Raw genomic sequence first — 15846 nt, 5'->3', positions numbered from 1 at the left:
GTGATAGCCGTGGTAAAAAGAGAAGTAGAGATAATGGATGTAGAGCATTTAGTGTTTTAAACTTGTTAGGTGTTGTTAAATCATGTTTTAATAAGGTATTTATTTGATAATGCAGTTGATAACCTATCGGAACACGATGTGGAAGTGCTGTCCAGTAAAGGTAATTTTATAATACTTGATCGAATAAGGTTAGTCAGTGTGGTTAACATTTTGTTCTTGTGTTGTAGGAAAAAAAAATAGGTGGTGACAGGAGAGTAGGTGAAGGGACATCAAAAACAAATGTCGAGGAAGATGATGATTTTGTTGTTCATGTGCCACGTGTGAGAAATGTAGGAAAGGATACTAAGAAAAAAAGGAATCAAAGGAAGGAATATGCTGGGGTTTCAAGCCTACGGACGCATTCGTCACCACGTTCTCTATGGAGTGAGTTTCAACATCTATCTAAAAAAACAAAAGGAAGCTGTTAAGGAATGGAGATTTGATAAAATACTAAAGTTGAATGTAGCAGGGATCCCCTCATGTTTAGGTTACTATGTTGTTGACAGGTTTGATAGTGCGGCGATGAGCATAAAGGTCGATAGTGGTAATATGTAGGAGAGGATTCATAAGCTAACTGGTTTACCAATGGGAGGTGTTAGGATAGAAAGAAGTGATGACAGAAAAGGTAATAGGAATCTTAGAAAACAATGGAAAGCCTTTCATAGTAATGTAAAAGAGGTTGGTGTCGCAATTATAGCTGATAAACTGGAAAAGTACGACGATGTCGATTGGATGTTTAAGTTGGATTTTGTGATGTTGTTCATCACAATCATGGTTGAATGTCAAGGGAATGGGAAATGTCTGATGTCGTACCTTACGTTCTTCAAGGAGGATATGGATGAGAGAACTCTCGATTGGTGCGATCTAATTTTCAGGAGTTAGAAAGATTGTAAGGAAAAATGGAGCAGGGGGGATCCAGATGATTATTGCCTAGGTCCGCTTACCATCCTAACGGTTAGTTCATAAAATAATCCTATGTAGGCTATATTTAGTTGGTTATGCCAAAAGTATGTTGTTTTTATAAATGACTTATTAATATGTTTCTTCAATTGTAGTTATTTTATGTAGACTCAACAAGTTTCGAATCGGTACAAAGTGTACGTACGAAGATGGCTTTGGAAGAATGGAGTTTTAATAAACTGAAAGATCGTGAGCGAAAGGAAATGCAGCTTGGAGGGTTTGGCCAAGGGGCAATTGGGAAGTTGTTTGGTGAAGAAGAGGGAACAAGCAGTGAGCAAAGTAAAGAGGTGGATAGTGCAGCTATACCGCTAGGTGATGTGAAGGTAAGTTTATAGAGACATGAACTGTTTACGTTATAGTAGTTTGATTTGCAACTGGTGTACTAAAACCTTGTGAAATAACTTTAATACTAGTTAATTTATTATGTTGATGTAGGAGACGGTCAAATATTTGGAGTCCTTGGTAAAGGTGATTTGTGAAGGGAAAAAAGAATTTGAGGGAGTTCTTGGTGAAGCCGTAGTAAAATACCCAGACAATGTTGACATCAGGAGACTATGTGATATGTACGAGACCTTTACTGGTAAACCGTTTCAGACATCCTCACGTGTAGTAGTTGAAGCAGATAAGGAAGTTGTTGAGGATGTAATAGAGGAGCAAGAAACTTAACGCAGATGTGGAATGATGACGAGTGGGTGGACCAAGTTGTTAGGTCGGTTGAGATTGTAGAGTTAAAAAGAAAAGATTCAGGTTCTGTCCAACAACATGACAATGCTTTCGGTCCATTGTTCAGTTTGAGACTAACACAAGAGGTTGGAAGTTCTAATTAGAAATCACCGATTATAAGTAAAGAAGGTGGGGTGAATTTGGACGGTGACGTTGTGTGTAGGACACAAGATGATTGTGAAGCTATTGAGGGTTTGATAGTGAAATGGACGAAGTACCGTTGAGTGTTGTTGCCAGTAAGCTTAAGGGGAAAGCTGTTGTATTTGAAAGGCCAAAAAGAGCCACATGTTTAGGGTATGCTTTAAGGTCACCATTTATGAATATGGCAGTTGATGTAGGCAAGAAGGAAGAGAAGTCGGAAAATGAGGTTTGGCATTACCTGTGGAGAATAGGAGGGGATGAAAGGTTAATATATACGTATATAAGTAAACGCATTTGAATTTGATAATGTTTTAATTATTACATTTTTCGTATGATGTGTGTAGGGAGTCGGTTTTCATTACGACTAAAGGTCGCCTCGGTGTGCATGGTCTGTTTGAAAGCTTGCAGCCTGACATGAACATAAATCACAATGTTGTTGAATGCTGGTCATTGGTACTGAACAATATAGAGGAAAAGCGAGATGTTGTATAAAAAAACAAAATGTTTTGCAAATGCATGTTGCTAGTAAGTAAATTTTATTTTGTGTTCCAATAATTTTTTAGTATCACTATTAAGTAATGTTGTCTATAATGATATTAGTTAATGTTGTGGTGTCATATGTTTTTTAGAAACAGATGGAGTAAATAGGGTGGTTTGTACCGATTCCGAACAAACAATTGATAGTATGGTGAAGGCTAATATATCATGTGTGATGGGAGGCGATAATTGTGATATGACACTAAGGGCATACGATATGGTTGAGAGAGCCGGTAGGGATCTAGATCTTAAGATGACATCGATGAATTCGTTGAATATTGATACGATTAAAATGGATTACGTTAAGTGTGTGTGTTGAGAGAGTATTTGGACAGAGTAATGAGAGGGGAAAAGGAATAATAGGAACTCTTACATTAATGAATAGTTACAGGGGTATAAATAGGGGATGACCTCATTTGTTAAGATAACCTTAACGAATGAGTCATTCGTTACATTAACCTAACGAATAAACATACTTATTCGTTAATACATTATCATAGTGAATAGCATTCATTAGTTATGTTCCATTTGTTAAGCAGGGTTAACGAATGGGACTTAGATTAATACGAATGTGACACATTCGTTACAGGGTAAGGAATGTGCCTTACATTTTAGGCGAATAAGCATATTTACATTAAAACCTCTATAAACTAGAACTATTACATTAACACCCTGATAAAGACCGAGACGTACAAATATGTATCAACAAACTCCCCCTCGTCTTGAGCTCTTTATCTTCGTTAATGCTGGAACATCTTCGTCTTCCAGTCCACACAACTATGAATCTAGTATGCATAACAGACACGAACCACCTTCTGAAATTGCATAGCAAGTTCGTAGTCGCTTACGTTAGCGAATCTGATCCGACTTGTAAATAAGGCATCGTTGTCAGACTTAGATAAGTTAACCAACCACATCGAATCAATTACTCGAATAGTCTTTGTGTTTGACCCGGAACCAAATATAATAACCGCTTCACTCGTTTTATTATCATAATACCAATAATTAAACGAGATGAAAAGACTCTGAGAGAATATCTTCATTGGAGCCCTCTTCATTGTCTTAGGCGGCTTACTTGTAGAATCATCTTCCTCCAGCCTGTGCGTTGATCAATCTCATCAATATACTTATGAGTCGGCACCTGCGGCTTGAAAACCTTGAAACCATAACGGGTTTCATGCAATAAATGATCATAGAACCACTTAGCCCAGACATCATCTCCTCGATTCACGAACGGCCTGTTAGCTAGTGTTCTAACGTCCCACCTTGGCATAGACAATATATCGTGTGGGCATTTGAAATAATAAATACCATGCTCCCACTTAACGATATATACCTTAAGGTCAGAATTGAACTACCACGCGACCAAATCACCTTTCACATCTTTCGCTGGCTTGTACTTTTTCATCTGATATGCAGATGCTCGAGCCTTTGCCAATTTGACTTCCTCCCATTCATGATAACGAAAGGTCTTGATCATCTTGTTCATCTTCTTTACATTATACTTGAACATACCATCCAAAGCACGTTTGCGCTTTTTCTCAGTCGCTGATAAGTGACTTGTCTTTGAAGCTTTATTCCACTTTTCTATTTCTTCACGTAAACGACGTTCTTCTGAATCAAAATATTCTGTAGTGAAGAATGGAATACCTGAATCGTTGTTGTACATTCCTATGAGGAATACCTGTATTCATACTTTATTCAATCTCCACATCCACATCCACACTTTTACCCAATTCTTCAACCTCATCTTCATTTAGATTCAGAAGCAAGGCTATTTGTTCTTTGGTCAATGAATGATCTACAAATTCGCCTTCTTCGATCTCATCTGTGTTCACCACACTGTACACAACTCCGTCCATACCCACAAACAAAAGCATGTTTTCCGGAATAACGTCAGTTGGTTTGGCTCTCGTATAATCCTTATATGGCACAATCTGTAGATTACATGCTTCAAACCCACCACCAGAACTTGTATCAGTCTTATTACCTGCCAACGGTGCTGAACTACTGCCCGGTTGCTGATCTACACCTCCTTCACCATCGTTATCATCCTCATCATTCTTTAACTTCTTCAACTTGTCATCTTTACAAGTGAGCAGAAGGATGATCACATCTTGTTTATCTATTCTCTCCCCCTGAGCAGCAACAAGGGCTTTCAGTTCTTTGTTTTCTCGTTGAATGAACTGAATATGTCTAAACATATTCCGCTGCTCTGTCCGCATCTGTTCCTGAAATGAACGATCTGCTTGAATATGGGTTTGTTGCATATGAACCAAATTCAAAAAATTAAACCACTGGGTACTGGGAGACAACTCATAAAAATGAGGATGAAGTAGTTGCATCGGACCTTGAGGACGATTGAAAGTCAGGAACGAATGTTCAGGTCTTGGCATTGGTTTCGGAGTAACTGGTGTAGAAGCATTCTGTTGTGGAGAAATCGACATACGAGCTAAAACCTTCTGAATAACATCACCAAATTACGGATCAGACCTAGCTGTAGTCGCCAAAGTTATAGTAGGAGGTACAGGAGAAATAGGCATCTGTATAGGAGTTGGAGATCGAGTAAAATCAGAAATTGGGGATCTCAGAATATTCTGAACTGGAGAAGTTGGAACAGCCACTGGAATAGATACTAGAACATATACAATAGGAGTAGACCTCTCAAATGGTTGACTGGGTATCTCAATACCTGAGCCTCTTCTAACTAATTGCTTCTTAGGTTTCTCCCCCTTATCTTCCATCGGTTCCTTACCCTTACGTTTACGTTTCTGAGCATAAGTTAACTCAGCTTGTGGTCCTGGACCACCATCACCACCATTATCTCCACCATTTCCACCATCACCACCTTCACGCTCAGAGTCGGAGTCATCATGAGCCCAACGATCATTAGGTGGTGCAATATAATCAATGTTTGCTAGATGACCGATCAAACGCTTAAAATTTGGTTGATCTGCAAGACTCTGACCTCTGTAAGATCTCAAACGTCTCATTGTCTCGTCATCCATATGCTTAAGCTTCATAACATCATCTTGATCTTTAATCAACTCAGGCTGTAGATCATTGATTATCATCTGCAGAAATATTGGATACATTAGAAACTTATGACGGCTCGTAAGATTTTCCTTCAAGTGATAATAAACCAATTCAGAGAAATTGAATGGTTTATTCAACACCAAGGCAATAAAAGCAAATTGCAGCATCACTCGGCACTCGTCAAATCCACCTTTGCGTCCACCGAGACAATGTATCAACACGTGAAGCAAACACTTGTATTGTTCACACAAGTTTGCTTTGTTGTACATAGATCTACCCAAATCACCATTATACCTTACTCGGCCAAACAATCCTCTAATCAATTCTTTATCAAACTCACACCTATCGTCAATCGTATCACGAAAACCTAATGAATCTCGAATCACACCAACATCGATCACTACTCGTTTATCTTGAATTACTGACTCTATCTGATTCTCAGCTTTATTGTATCTAGCAGTATCCCAGAATGCGCGGATAATCTTCTGATAAACCACCGTACGAGTAGGGATGGCTTTGTAAATTCTGGAACATGTCAAGAAACTAATCATGCCTCCAAAGATAGGTGAATCTTCAAACTTAGGCTCAAGATAGGCACATATATTGTGACTTTCATTCCACGATAACAATACTGGAGCTTGTTCAGGTTCAGCTTGCGCAAGTTGATTAGGGTTAACCTCAGGATTTTGCTCGAGAAGAGGATTCGGAATATTCTCGTCAGCCATTACTGTTAAATCAAAATAAATATTAGGATAATATTCAAATATTATATTCTGATTAACAAATGTCTATCTCATTCGTTAAATGGTTTAAACGAATGAGACATTCGTTATACATTAAGTATCTTTCATTCGTTAATAATAACGAATCAAATGACACATTTAAATCATTCGTTATCAGAAGAATCTGATATTGATTCGTTATCATTATTCGTTCAAATTAGTAATCTCTCATTCGCTAAGTTAGCTAAACCTATAGTCATTCATTAACTAATTAACGAATCAAACTATCATTCGTTATAACCATAGCGAATCTGACTTAATTTACCAGTTTAACTATCAGTAGTCAATTTTACACTTAATTTTGACTCTAAAACAGTCAAAAACGATGATGAATCCTTCAAAACCGTTTGATATCCTATCACATTCAGCAATTAATCATAACAAAGATGATCGATAATCGATTTAATACACTAACATAGATCAGTTGTTCGAAAATCGATTCGATTATGAGGTTTAATTAATGTTAACTGTGCGATTAACATGCACTAATCAACTCAATCAATTAACCCTTAAATATCCGATGAAATTCCATACAGAACAGATCATTGTCATCTCCAATACCTGTATGACACGAAGATGTGAGTCAATTGAGCAAATAAGCAGGTATGAGATTTTTGAAAAATTTTGCAAGAGTTTATTTAGGGTGATGATGTAATAGGAAATGGCGAATGAACAGCCATTCGTCTTAATCTTGGGATTATAAACCCAATAATTTCATGTTTTCCGAGGTCAGTCGTTCAAATTTGAACTAACGATTGGTCTCATTCGTTAAATTATAAATCTGATTCGTTCAAATTTTAAACGAATAAGTTGTCCATTCGTTACCTTTTAACGAATCTTAAATTAATTCCTCTTATTCGTTATCTTTTTTACGAATATAGGAATCATTCGTTGAATTATTAACGAATGATATATTATCCATTCATTCCATTCGTTAACAGGTCACACGAATGTCTTCCATTCGCTATGCACAACGGAAGCGAATGTTATTATAGCGAATGAAGTACTCATTCGTTATATTTAAATAACAATTGGCTTCACATTCGTTAAACAAAATTTAACGAATCACCAAAGATCCTTAGCGAGTGAGACAAAAATCTCATTAAGGAATTAAATAAGATTATAATCCAATTAGGGTTTTAATCAAATAATTAAATAATCAATCAAATCCAATTAGGGCTTGGATATTATATATTAAAAATACCCGATCAACCAAGGATCGGTAAGGCTTAAATTAAGCGTATTTTTACGTTAAATCACAACTGATACCAGTTGTAAATACATTAAACACGATTATCTTAAATATTTTGGAGTATCAAATTTTCTTTTTGTTTTAATTTATTCGCAAGCTTGGCAAATCGAAAATAAAGCAGAAACGGAAAAAGAAAAATTTTAAACTTTTTGGATTTTTAAAAAAAATTCAAATAACAAATAACGCAAAACAGTAAAATTATACTAACAAAGCAGTACATCTTTTTGTGAGTCGAGTAGGGAATCATATTGACCAAAATTTCCGTCCATACCAGTTTTACTTTCAGCTTTTATTATGACTGGTGTTAAGTCGATTATTGGTATTGTTGTCCACTTAAATCTTCGAACAAATGTTTCAGAACTTTCGGTGATATTATTAATTGATTCAATTAGACACAAATATCTGAAAGAATTAGTTCAAATCTTGATTCAAGCGTAGTTTGATTTTCTCCAAATCACCCCAACTTGACTTAAACCTTAAAACCAATTTGATGTAAAATGATTGTTTTTAAGTAATCATAGTCAGTAATCCCCACTACAAGATATACCCCCGTTATCAAGCAATACCCTATGGTCTGTTCCCATGGATGAGTATGAACGATTTCATCTGTCGGTTTACAGACATTATGTCCCTTGTGGTCTGTTTCTTAATGGTAATAAGACGCGAGCAAGGGGACAATGTATGACTCACAGCGTGGTTTGATCAAGTCTGCAATTCATTTTGCACATGAAGTACATTTTGCGATCAAGTTTAAAGACTTAAGCAGTTACACTGCGGGTTCGCTTTTTCTAGCATTTTTAATATTCATCGAAATGAATACCAGATGTAAAACCGCATAAAGACCCAATAAAATCCTGAACCTTAAAGCATCCCATCAATACAGGATTGAAGACCACAAGACCATAGATCGTTGAAGCGTTAACCACCAACTAGATACTTTTGCTAAAATTGTTTTCAAATTGATCAGAAGGCTTGAGTATGACCGGTTTATTACATTTCTGTTATCATTATCAAGACCTTTTGTACAACTAATCTCCTAGAGTATACCACATCAATTCGTTATGTATGGATGATGAGATTTCATTGATACAGAGCTAATTCCAATACTTACCAATCCATACTTGTTTGTTAAAAGACCTACCAATACATTAATGCAATTAAGCACACAGCCTTTTATTACTTACTTTTTACTGGACTTAGGAGCAAATGATCAATGTACTATCATTTTCCCTTTTTGCTTCTAAACTCATTTTGAGGAGCATTTTTCATTGTTTTTGGATTTTCAATATTTGAATGTTTTTGGAGTTTTTAAATTTCTCCATACAAACTGAAAACACAATATTTTTAGATTTTATATTTTCTCCCCCTAAAAACAACAAAAATTGAACTAAAACAAGGAAAAAATAAATTGATTTAACCAAGCTTTTGAATATCTTTCAATGTTTTTAAACCATTTATACCCAGCAAATATTGAAAACGTGTTTTGTCAAACGCTTTGGTATAAAGGTCATCCTTTTGAAAATCCGTGTGTATTTTATCAATTGAAATTAATTTCTTTTCAAAGCAATCACGTATAAAGTAATAACGGATTTCAATGTGTTTGGTTTTCGAATGGTGAACCGGATTTTTGGTGATAGATATAGCGGCTGAATTGTCAATAAAAATAGGAGTAGTAAGAAACTTCAAACCGTAATCCCACAAATGTTGCTGGATCTAGAGAACCTGTGAGCGGCAACTCGAGGCCGCCACATACTCCGCTTCAGCTGTTGAAGTTGAGACCGTCGTCTGCTTCTTACACTGCCACGAAACAAGCCGGTTTCCTAAAAATTGACAACCTGCTGTTGTAGACTTGAAATTGATCTTGCATCCTCCATAGTCCGAATCAGTAAAACGGTGAGATCGAACTTATCGTCCTTGGGGTAGCATAACCCGATGTCAGGATATCCCCTTAGATAATGTAAGATGCGATTTACTGCCGCCAGGTGAGTCACTCGAGGACTCGATTGGTACCTAGCACACAAACAAACAGCAAACGTAATATCAGGTCGAGATGCAGTCAAATACATAAGAGATCCGATCATCACTCGATATAGGGTAGGATCTACGGTATCCTCTAATTTATCCGGTGATAAATTGTGACCCACGGGAAGAGGTGTCGAAGGAATTTTGCAATTAGATATCTTGAATCGGCTCAAGACATCGTTCACATATTTGGTCTGATGGATAGAGATCCCAGAATCAGACTGGTGAACTTGCAATCCTAAGAAAAAGTTCATCTCTCCCATCGAACTCATCTCGAATTTGGTTTGCATCGTCTTCTCGAAATCTTTACACAAGCTGTCGTTCGTCGAACCGAAAATTATGTCATCCACATAGATTTGGACAAGGAGCAGATCATCACCCACGTTCTTATAAAACAAAGTACAATCCACAGTTCTCCTCGTGAATCCACTTTCAATCAAATGGTCAGCCAACGTGTTGTACCAGGCTCTCGGGGCCTAATGTAAACCATAAAGAGCCTTGTTTAATCGATAAACATGCTTTGGAAAGTCTGGATCCTCGAAACCGGGAGGTTGCTTCATGTATACTTGCTCATGAATAGCTCTGTTTAAGAACGTTGATTTCACATCCATATGATAAACCTTGAAATTTTTATAGGCTGCATAGGCTAGAAAAATACGTATAGCCTCCAGTCGTGCCACAAGAGCATATACTTCAGTGTAATCAATGCCTTCTTGTTGATTGTAACCAAGAACGACCAATCGTGCCATTTTTCTCACGATTACCCCGCGATCGTCCTTTTTGCACTTAAAAACCCATTTAGTCGGAATAGCCTTTTTCACACGGTTGGGTTTATCAATTAAGTCCCATACACCCAGTCTAACAAACTGTTGCAGCTCCTCCTGCATAGCTTCAACCCAAGATGGTTCCTTGTGTGCTATTGTAACACTTGTCGGTTCAATCTGTGATAGGAAGCAGGTGTATTGTGCAATACTAAGGATACCCGAAGAGTACAAATCCGCATAAGCACATACTATTGAATCCTTAGTAGGAGATAAGTTACACTCAACTTGTTCATCACATACATTAGCTAATTTATGTCTTGTATGAACTCCGTTGTTCACATCACCAACTATCTGTTCCTGCGGATGATTAGAATGAACCCTTAAGGAAGGATTAGCAGGCACAGATACGTTATCACCCAGATTGGTGATATTTTCCTCTGTCATTTCTAAAGAGATAGTTGGTGAGGCACCATCAATTAGAATAGGCTATTTTGTGTCTGTAGCTTCATCTAATGGAACTGACGATGAATCAGCAAAATCAGCTTCATCGGAAGACTCAGAAACCTCATTTGATGTTTCGGATACATTAGGAGATTCATCTACATCAATCGAAGAAGACCTTGGAATAGGAAGACATTGTTCTTTCAAATAAGATCTAATGAAATTTTTAGGTACTTCCTTAACTACTGATGTAAACGAATTAAATAATCCGTCGTAATCGAACATCCAATCGGGACCCGTACAGGTTGGAGGAGGAGTATAACTTTGGAAATCAACGTGATACCATTCTTCCACACAACCAGAAGAGATATTGAAAATCCGTTTCTTAGGAGAATTGTATCCCAAAAAATAACCCTCAAAATTTTTTTCATCAAACTTTCCAGCATCTCTCTTCAAGACAGTACACGGACACCCGAACGGTTCCAAATACTTTAAGTTCGGCTTACAATTGTTCAGAAGCTCATAACTTGTTTTCTTGAACCTCTTTACAGTTAATACGCTATTCAGTGTGTAGCACGCTGTATTCACAGCTTCATTCCAGAATTGAACGGGTAGCTTAGAATCAGCAAGCATCATTCTCGCAGCTTCAATTAACGTATGATTCTTTCTTTCAGACACACCATTTTGTTGAGGAACATAAGGCGCACCGAATTCCTGATGAATTCCTTTCTGAATGCAGAAGAAATCCAATACATTATTCTTAAATTCAGTTCCATTATCACTCTGTATTCGTCTCACTTTCAGTTTGTAAAGTGATTTAATCTTCGTGATAAGGTTCTGAATTAAGATAGTCGTCTGATCTTTTGACCCCATAAATAGAACCTATGAGTATCGTGAGAAATCATCAGTAACCACCAAGCAGTATAGAACACCAGCTACACTAGCACGATTCACTGGACCAAAGAGATCCATATGAAGTCGTTCTAGTGGTTTATCAATCGAGTTAAGTGATTTGCTCGGATGTGGTTTCTTCTTTTGTTTCCCCTTTTTGCATGCAACGCAATGATCATTGATCTTGAAGGTCTTAAGTGAAACACCATCCACCAATTCATTTGAAATGAGAAAGTTCATCTTGCGTCTGTGAATATGTCCCATGTGTCGATGCCAAAGGATAGAATCATTTTCTATTGCTTTTGACACAAAACATGTAGCTGAGGGTGAAACAGTTACGTTACAACTCATGTCTAATACATAAATATCATTCGATTGAGGTGATCTCATCACAATCATGTCTTCAGGAATCGTGTATCCCGGTTGAAGGATAACACGTTCCTTATCAGTGAAAATTGTTGTAAATTTCTTATCACATATCTGCGACACGCTCAACAGATTATGATCCACCTTTTCACAATAATTAACTTTTTCAAATGTCACTTTCCCATTTGAAACTTCTCCCTCCTTTGTAATCATCCCACCATTGTTACCAACAAACGCCAACATAACCCCCTTGAATATCTTTGACGATATTTAGAAGGTCCAGGTTGCCAGTGATATGCCGAGAACATCCACTATCCAATATCCACTTGTGATTTGTCATGGATCTAGATGAACTCTGCACAATAAGGTAAAGATATTAGTTCAAAAAGGCAGCCCAATCCTCAGTCTTGGGCTCTCCGTTTGATACTTTCGGAGAAAAAGATAAATTAACACTAGCATTCGGTATTTGAGAATAGGTGACCGGTTTCTTGTTTTTCTTCTTTTAGTAAACGTCACGTATGATTCCCGAATCAGTGTTCTTACAAATTGGTTGAACACGGTCAACAATTTTTTTGTTACATTAAACGATTCAACCGGAACTACTTTCTTCGGATTAACATTTGAATACATTATCATACATTCATCAACTTGATTTTCTTTTAAATTTTGAAACAAATCAGTCTTTTGAGTTGTAGAATGTTTGATCTCTTCTATCTTTGCTTTACATCTTTTTGAAATATGACCAGGCTCACCATACTTGAAACATAATCGAGAATCTAAAAATTTGGGTGGTGGATTACTTGTCTTGTTTGATAGCAAAGATTGATTAGTATCAACTTTGGGTATCTCAAACGTTACCAACTTTGGAACTTCATGTTTCAAACCCTTTTTGTTTTTATAAAACTCAAGATTTGTTGAATTCGAAGAATTTTCCAATCCTGAAGATTTGAAAATTTTAATGTGTTTGACAACATTACTTTGAGATTTCACTTGAACATTAGCAGATTTTGATTGATACAATTTTTGTTCAAGTTCGGTAACTTTTGAAGTGTCATCCTGATATACACTTTCAATCATTTCGGGTTTGAGAAGGTTCAACGGAACTTCCTTGTCTGAAAAGACTTTGGATAAACCCTTTAATTTAAATACTTTCCCATTTGAAGAAACAGACTGAGGATTGACGAATTTCATCAACTCCTCATCAGTCACAGTTAGTTTATCTGATTTCTTCGGTTTAGGCATTACATTAGGATTTTTTACTGAATTACCCAAAGGATTTGAGCCATAAATGGCTTGCTCAAATTCTTCAGGTTCACACAGAATATGATCGTCAACAGGTATATTCTTGTTTTTGACAATCTCATCTGGTTCAGACAACTCCTCGATAGATCCATCCAATTCATTTTTGGTAAATACAGCTTTACTTTTGATATGAATCTGTTCTTGAGTAGTTTTGGTTGAATCAACCTTCTCAGATTCAACAGTAGGCATTTCTGAACAATTTTCCACATCAGGAATGCTACTGTAATCTTCCTTAAAAGGAGGAGAAATCTCGACATATCCCAAACCTGCTTTCCCATTTTTCTTATGAGAATTGTTTACTTCAATGATTTCATTCAAAAGAAACGAGAAATCTTGAAATTTTCCAAGTTTGTTTTTAAGTTCCATAACTTCATTTTCGAGATTAGAAATATAGGTTCGGAGTCGAAGAATCTCCTTAAAATGTTGATCAACAAAGATAATCTTACACTGAATCTCAGCTTTGAGATCATGATTGCTTTCAGAAAGATTTTGAATTTTAAGTGTTGATTGTTCTAGTAATTTTGATTTCTGTCTATAGCATTCATTGATCATAAAATGATCTTTTGTGAGAGTAGTGTTCTGATTTAACGTTGTTTCAAGTTTAGCTTTAAGATTAGCACATTCAGAACACTCAATCACAGCAGCTGAGGATTCAGTTACATTAACTTGAGGAGTAGGACATACCTCTTCGATCTGAACCATACAAGGATAAGAATCAACTTGATTAGGGATTGACTTATCAAATCCGATTTGCATAGATGAATTATCAGACGAACTCTGATCAAAATAAGTTTTAGAGTCTGATGTGTCGCTCTCTTCAGAAACTTGATCACTGCTTGCATCTTCAAATTGATCAACTGGTTTAAATACCGCAAGGTTGGCCTGATTTCCCAACAACCTTTGAGACCAGTCTAAACCATCATTTGCTACAAGATCTTGAGTGTTGTTTAACTTATTCTTGTCAGCTTCTGATGAACTCCTTTTACCTTGATCACTTCCTAATGAATTCTGTGACAATCGTCAATTTCAGGTTAACTCCGTTAACTCAACTCCGTCAATTCAAACTTAAAGATCATTGAATCTATAACGCACACTTCATTGCATTTAAACTAGGGTTTAAATGACGCTTAACACTTACTACATGTGTAGTCTTTCGGGATTTGCACCGAAACGCAAACGAGTTGACGCAAACGATTGATAAATAAACGAAAAACGTCAAAACAGTAATTATGTGATAATTATGTGTTAGACTTATGTGTTATGTGATAACATGATTATAAACGTTAACTCAAGACGAAAACAAGTTAGTTAGGCTAGAAAAGTAATACTTAGAAGTGGAGGGACTTGAGTGTAACTTGTGTGTTTATAAATATATCCTTAACACTTAACCCTAACTTATTATTATTAACCCCAAAGCTCCGATCGGCCTCCCTCCCTTGCTCTCCTTGGCTGCCGTCCACAAACACACACATATACACCATCAAATCAAGCTTGTGATTGAAGAACTAGGTGCTAGGAAGGTATATTTGATTATCCCTAACATTCTTGTTGCTTGATTTTGATGTTTGTTGGGTTAACCACAAACCCTAGGCTGCCGATTTTGAGTATGCATATAGTTAATATGATTGTTGTTATTTGGATAATGAATTGATAACTAGATTGATGTTGATACATGTTGATTGTTGTGTTTTTGATTTGAGTTCAAACACAAACCCTAATCAAGTATGTAATATGTAATTGATGTGCATGGAGGGTGTTTATGGAGTCTAGAGGGTTATATGGATGCATGATAGTTCATAGATTGTTATTATGTTGAGTTTGGATGCAAACAGTTTCTGGACAGAATGTGTATATGATGTTTAAGTGACTGTAACGAAGTGTAAACGTGAAAATTGGTTGAGATTATTGGTACTGCAGTAAACTAGGTTGAGTCTAGTTTCTATAAAGTATAAATTTGTAATTTTTGGATAAGTAGAAGTTTACTTTTATGATTTTACAAAAACGTTGTGCAAAGCTGAGCTGTTAGACCTGCTGTTAGGTTATGTTGTAAATGTTATATCTCATGAACTACGAGACCAATTGGGTTGGTTCCACTTCTGGAAGTTGACTCATTGAGTTAGGAACCAAACCCAAGTGGTCTTGCATTTATTGGATTTTTCGTTTAACGGGAATTGCAAATAACATTCTGTTGTGCATGAATCTGACTGTTATGAGTTTGCTGTAATGATTTGATGATTGTGAGAAAACTATGAGGAATAAAAATGTAATAAAATATGTTATGGAAACCTAAGACATATGTGCTTCTGTGATGATTTTTGGTAAATTAATTGAGATGCTATGATCAGTGAAATAGTACAATCTTTCTAGTAGGATTTCTGTCTCGGTGAAACTAGCTGCTGAGTTGTGTAAAAATGCATGAAATATGATATTTTTTTATATAATTGTTATGTTTTGACCAAAATACCCTTGCGGGGAATAGTTGCTAATTGATTGCCATGATTTGACCAAATTGCCCTTATGGGGAATAATGGCTAGTTAATTGTTATTTGTTGACCAAAATGCCCTTACGGGGAATAATTGCTAGTAATGT

This window comes from Bidens hawaiensis, unplaced genomic scaffold (assembly GCF_021521415.1).
Source record: "Bidens hawaiensis isolate Kalapana, Puna unplaced genomic scaffold, B.hawaiensis_p1.1 tig00006368_1, whole genome shotgun sequence".
Taxonomy (NCBI): Eukaryota; Viridiplantae; Streptophyta; class Magnoliopsida; order Asterales; family Asteraceae; genus Bidens; species Bidens hawaiensis.
This window is presented reverse-complemented; position numbering follows the sequence as displayed.